Genomic DNA, 7,323 nt, shown 5'->3' on the forward strand with positions numbered 1-7,323 from the left:
TCTTGCAAATTTACATTTTAATTAGATATGTCAACAAGACCTGTCATCAGAGTAATTTTAGGTTTTTAATTAAAATATCAAATTATTGAGATTAGCACCACTCCATTTCCTTGCAAGGCCACAAGATCACGTCACCTGTCCTTTGTAACGTCCAACTGTTAGGGTCTGGAATTATAGTCAAGGATTGTTCACCATTCAGAATTAAATTTAGACTGCCTCATAAATTCTTGTAATTTAATCAAATTTAAATTGAGATAGAGTAAGAAAATTTGAATTTGAATAAAAAGGAAGCAGAATGAAAATTTCAATTGCAAGACTTTGTTTGAAAAGACCGAAAAAAGCTTTGAATTTTGATAGGCCTTATGGATGGGTGGATGAGCTCATCTTGCTCATAATCAAATATGACAAATCATTGTATATTTTTTGTAATTGTACAGAAATGTGGATTCATGCCCAGTCAACTGTGTTGAAGCCTCTATGAATTCTCTTAATCATATCTGGAATGCAAACTTATCCTTCACTCAAACTCAGCTGTCACTGGAGGCTCAAGAGTTTGAATATAAGTGTGTCCTGTGTGAGTGGACAGGTTCAACTGTACCTCTGGCCCTCCATCCACTGGCAGTAAATCCCTCCCTTTTGACCTGCCAGATATCAATTACTACACTCTAACTGTGTGAAGAGAAAACCCTCTTGAAACTGTTCTGTTTGTTAGCTAAAATTAGATTAGTTTTTAATTAGATCAAGCCTGATTATTGTTATAAGAATTACAAATGCACTCATTTAATACATTTTAAATGTGTATATTTGCTAAAAGTTTATTTTGTGCATGCATATTGCCATTTAAAAAACAAACAAACAACCGACACAGATTAAAATCCACAAAAAATGGAGATGGACTGCAGGTTAGATATACGTTTATGGTAAAATGCATGTCCTGCCTACATTCTTGAAATGAAAGCAAATATGTAGACTGGTACAACATGCATCGAGCCCATGTAATTACAAGCATAAAATGCAGGTGGTGGTAGATGTGGCAGTTCCAAACTTATCAGCAGCATCAAGTGTATAAAAAGCAGAAACAACATCAGCGACCAAAGAAGGAGTAAAGTTGCGGTCACTTTAACCATTGCTTGGCAAATTTTCATGAGTAAATTCCAGTCACTCCATTAGGCTTCAGTGTGAACAAGAGTTTCGCATGAGGGAGAAAAAATTCCCCATTAAGATCTTACTCATGTTCAAGTTGCTCACAACAGAAAGCTGCTTGCTTTGAAAGTGACATCTCTTTGCTATTGACAACAGACAATGGACCTTGTTTTTTATGCAATATTTCACTAAAATGTCACTAATGTGATCACAACTTTAGAGAGTGTGGAAAAAATGTCTTCATCAGAAAAAACAGAAGCTCTTAAACTAAAAGAGCACATTAGACTGATAAAATGCTCTGATTCTTAATAGATATAAATGTATCCAAAGTTTTGGGTGTCACACTGGTGCATGACAACACTTCTGTCACCTAAAGTGATGCACTAAATATAACACATAATAATACACAGAATAAAACTGTGGAAGGATAGGCTTTGAGAGGTAGTGTATAGTAAAAGTAAAAATTAGATGAAAACCATTGCATCAGTGAGAGGTCATCTGATTTGGGTCCGTAGTCAAATTCATTAGATATTGGTGATTTATCTCCTGTATTCAAACTGGAATATGAGAAACATGAGATCTTTGAGGGCTGTGACTGAGCAGTTCATCATATAGTAACTAACTAATTAACTAATATTTTGTTTTGTTTTGTACCAAAGCAGATTGTCTCGCTTTTTGTGTTTGTTCCATGATGTTTTTTTAATCTTGTATTTTTGAGCACTTTGAATTATCATTGTGTATGAAACTTTTCTTCTCTTGCCTTACCTTTAAAGGAAGATTTATGTAGGAAAAAAAAAACAAAAAACAAAACATAAAACAGGAATAGTGTAATAGTACAGGTAATGGTGTAAACATTTTTTTTAAACTGTAATCTAAAGGTTTTGTATAATGATGATGATACTTGATAAAACATCTGGATATCAATTTTGTATCTTTATCTTTATTGATATGTATAATTATATTGATTAATAGAAGATTGACATTGTCTTTGTAGAGCATATGGTAGAGAGAAACAATCTGATCATTTGAATATGTCCCTCATTAATGTGATAGCGCATGTAAATATCATTACTTCATACTTCAACATCTGTTTAGAAAAAAAAATGCTAGTGCTACTGAAGGATTGGCAGATTGCAGCAGCCTGTATTTAACTTAATATTGTGCTTATCTAAATGGACCTAAAAACATTAAAATGTGTTGTTGGTCATTTTTATATGCAGGTTGATAATGATAAAAATGCATTGTGGTCAGCATTTCTAGACATTCTGAGCTCTATTGGGGATAGACAACACGTCCTACTCATTGTGGAAATCATACTCTAGATTTAATACTGTCACATGGAATTGATGTTAACGGTGTTGAAATTCTGCAGCAAAGTGATGACATCTCAGATCATTATCTAGTCTTGTGTGAAATCCATTAAGCTAAAACTGTAAATTCTACTCCTTGTCACAAGTATGGTAGAACCATTCTACCACAAAAGACTGCTTTGTAAGTAATCTTCCTGATTTATCTCAAACTGTTAAGTAATTTCTTACTGCTAAATTCTGAAAAAAACAGAGGTGTTAATTATAGGACCTAAAAACTGTGCATGTAATAACCTAGAACACTGTCTAAGACTTGATGGCTGCTATGTCATTTCGTCGTCATCAGTTAAGACCTTGGTGTGCTTTTTTATAGCAATTTTTCCTTTGAAAGTCACGTTTTTTAGCTTTTGTAAAACTTCATTTTTCCATCTCAAAAATAATTCTAAATTGTGACCTATGCTCTCAATGTCAAATGCAGAAATGCTTATTCATGTGTTCATGACCTCAAGGTTAGATTATTGTAATACTTTATGGGTTGTTGTTCTGCACGCTTAATAAACAAACTTTAGCTGGTCAGAAATGCAGCAGCTAGAGTTCTTACTAGAACCAGGTAGTATGATGATATTAGCCTGATTCTGTCAACACTGCACTGGCTCCCTATTAAACACTGTATAGATTTTAAAATCCTGCTTATTACTTATAAAGCCCTGAATGGTTTAGCACCTCAGTACTTGAGCAAGCACTTATTGTATTATAGTACTCCATGTCCGCTGCACTCTCAAAACTCTGGAAATTTGATAATACCTAGAATATCAAAATCAACTGTGGGCGGCAGATCCTTTTCCTGTTTAGTTCCCAAACTCTGGAATAATCTGCCTAACACTGTTGCCTTACACTTTTTCAGCGGAAACCAGGACAACTATATGAGCCCCAGAGACAGATCCTAGACAGCAAGACCACACAACCAGTTAAGTCCTCTGCATCTTAGGTGCTTTGCTTAATAAGAAAGCTCTAAATCTTACCTCTAGTTTCCTATGCAGTACATATTCAGTGGGTCGACCAGTCTTTCAAACTGTTTTCTGTGTGGAGCAATACCTGGCTGTGGCCTAAGATGAAACTGTCTTTAGTTGTGTTTGTCTGGCTGATTATCCTGATGCTTGGGCCTTACATTGTGAATTCTTACACGAAACTGCCTGTATGGCTTGCAATGGGACTGTTTCTAGCAATGTTAGATGTGTGTTCATCTTGCTATGTCATGATTTTGTGGGTTTTGAAGAGTCCCAAGCCAGGGGATTGAAAGAAAGAAGAAGCAAAACAACAGAAGAGGAAGGCTTTTGTAGTTGCAGTCATCTTGTCACTGGGATTTAGCTATGGGACAGTCTCATGTGTATGTATGTGTGTGTGTGTGTGTGTGTGTGTGTGTGGTTGGGAGTTACCATGTTAGAGTGCTGATTTAATTAGTAGCAACAGCTGCTTTCCAGCACTTTATGTAATGTGTGTGTTTGCGTGTCTTGTTTGTTAGTTTGTTGCAGGCGCTGCTGGAGTTCTGTCGTGCTCTCCATGTCGGCTCTGGACGTGGTGGTTCTTGAAGTTTCCAGTGAAGTTGTCCTTGTGGGAAATTCTCTGAGATTCCTGCTTTCGTTTGCCCATTGCAGTCCCTGTGTCACGGAGTTTTCTGTGATAATAAACTGTTTAACTTGCATTTGGATCTTCTAACCTTCTTTCTTCAGTATATCATCACAGTGTAACAATAAGATCAAAGGAAGCAGGAGGAAACACTACAAAAAAATGTGCTGGGATGTTTCAACCCAAGTTTGAGTCAAATATTGACTAACTCAACTTTTGGGTTAAAAATTATTGTAAGTAATATTTTTTGGGTGGGGGGACTAGGAAATGAATCCAGGAGAACTGAAAACATGACTCACAGGGCTTAAATACACAAGTATTAACTAACTAAACAAATAAATAAATAATTAAGACACACCCGTTGAAACAATGAAAAGAACAAAAGATTAAATAAAAACCACAATGGACTACAAACCGCCACAGGAAACTGTAAACTGAGATGCAAGAAGTCAAAACTAGGAACATGCGATAGTATATAACAGAACCTCATAGGAATCCACAAAATGTAAACAGAGTAAACAAAGAGTATTTGTGACAGATTTATTTTTAAAATGAATATTTATAATTATTTTTTTTTTATTAAACACATATTATGGTTCAGATCAGATAAAGGCATGTGTTTGATTTTAAGCATTTTGTAATTGTATCTTCCCTCAGAACAATTTTGCTACTAAAATAAGTGACATTCAGATTTTTAAAGGCATGTCACAAAATTATAATTTATCATTTATGATCATCTCTGAAAATCCTTAACGTTTTTGGTCCAAGGACGCCTGTTGATTTGTGACAGGTAGAGGTACAAGGGTCCACTAATAGGCTCTTTGGTTAACTTTCATCTGCAGATCTGTTTTATAACAAGAGCATGTTTTCTTTTTCAAGTGTGGCAAATACACATGACTCCTGCAGTTACCTAACATCTCACTGTGTATGAGAGGAGTGGCCATCAGAACACCATATACAAAGAGAAAACCTCACAATGCTCTGCAGGCTGCACATTTACATGTAAAACTATTCATGCGTAAGTACAGGGGTGGGTTTCTTTCTCAACGCAGTTGAATCTTTGTAATAAAAAGGGTTTTATCAGGTTATCTGGTATGATGGTAAACACTGTTTGCTGTATTATCTATACTAATAGTAATATGTGCTTAAGCCGTGGTAATATAATGCACCTAAAATGGATGTTAATTTTTTTGCAAAATGTACCACATTTACAGTTTGTGGCTTTATATGGAATACTCTGCCCATTTCTGAAATGATACATGCAAAGTATAGACTATATTTTTCCTCTATTTCACACCAGGGCAAATCTCACTGAATATGGAAGTGAACAGTACTGTTGACTTTTTATCCAGTTGCACCTCTCAACCTGGAAGCAACTGTTCTGGTGATCCATTTTATGAGTGCATGGACTCCTATCCAGGAAATGTTTTCACTGGCATATTCATAGTGCTGAATGTCATCCTTTTTCTGCCTCTGAACTGCTGGATTCTGTGGCTGATGTTGAAAAACAAATGTGTTGTATGGTCAGACTTCGTCATTTTGAACCAATCTGTTTCTGAGGTCATTTGTGCTATTTCCCTCAATGTTTTTCTGTCAGGTACTTTACTTAATAAGAAAGTTGTTGTTCTCATCTCTAATTACCTAAACAGTACATTTCTGGTGGGTCGACCAATTTTTCAAACCATTTTTTGTGTGGAGCGCTACCTGGCTGTGGTTTATCCCTTGGTTTATATAAAATACATAAAAGCCCCTAAAGCTAAAATATTATTTGTTGCGCTGGTCTGGCTGATAATCATGATGTTTGGATGGCATACTGTGGATTCCTACCCTAAACTGCCTGTATGGCTTGTAATGGGATTGTTTCTAGCAATGTTAGTTGTATGTTCATTTTGCTCTGTTATGATTTTGTGGGTTTTAAAGAGACCCAAGCCAGGGGATGGAAAGGAGAAAGAAGGAGCATATCAGCTGAAGAGAAAGGCTTTTGTAGCTGTCACGGTAATCTTGATGACACTGGTGTTTGGCTATGGGACAGTCTCATGTGTTATTATACTGAGGGATACACTTCAATACCACACTTATTGTTTACTTGTAGGTTTAAGTTGGTGGACCCTTTTGCCAAGCACTCTAGTTCAACCGTACCTTTACCTGTCAAAATTGGACAAGTTGCCATGCATCAGAAATATTTAATGTATCCATAGATGTTGTTTAATATAGAATATATATTAAATAGTGTTAATATATTTTTTTCTGCATACTATACAATAATAAATCTGTAAATGCTTCAATAAATGGTTGTCAATCTTACCATGATTATTTAAAATAAAGTTTCAAATACTACTTCAAACAATTGTGTTTGTTCAGTGTGGTTTTGTGAAATCCCAGGTGTTAGTAATATCATCTTTGTCAACATGTGCTCTATAGGCTTTGGTAGAAAATTTCTATATAAGGCACAAACCTACAGTGTCATCAGTTTCAGTTAATTTGAATGTAAGGGGAACTAAAGTGACAACCTCTTTACAAAGAGTAAACAAGATTTTTAATAATCATGATCCATACACTTGCACTTGTCTGTATACTGTTTTATCAATGTTGGAACTAAACTCTGCAGGAAAGTGGATCTTAAGGGCCTGAGTTGAGAACCCCTGGTCTACAAAAACACGGCCAATGGTACCCAATGTAGCACATGCACAATTATGTACAGCCAACAGTATACTTTTTTTGTGTTCCACGAAAGAGAGCATCTAAGTTGCCAGAAAGTCTTAATTAAGGTGTAAAAACATCCATTGTACAGAGCAAAGCTCACATAGCAATCACTTTCAAAGCAAGCAGGTTTTGGTTGGCCAACGCAGCAAAACCAGTTCTGAAATCTGCATGGGGAAATCTATTAGATTGCTATTGGCTGAAAAATGGTAAATGTCACCGATTCTCTTGACAATTGTTTAAACTATTTCCAGAGTTTGTCTCCCTGCAAACCCAACATTTGAGTTTTTCTAAATTAGTAGTTATATTTAATGTAAAAAAAAAATTGTAAACGTACACTACCGACAGGCTTACCATTTTCTAATTTACACCAGTTATTAAAGGAAATAGCTTACAAGAGTCCCATTAGCAAACACTTTTATATGACATAATTTAGTAGTCACCCCTGTCAACATGTGGTCTATAGGCTTTATGGAAACATGGTGCTTACAGGAGGCACAAACCCACAGTGTCATCTATTTCCAGTTCATTTGAATGTAATGCAATC

The sequence above is a fragment of the Carassius carassius genome, chromosome 2 (assembly GCF_963082965.1).
Source record: "Carassius carassius chromosome 2, fCarCar2.1, whole genome shotgun sequence".
Lineage (NCBI taxonomy): Eukaryota > Metazoa > Chordata > Actinopteri > Cypriniformes > Cyprinidae > Carassius > Carassius carassius.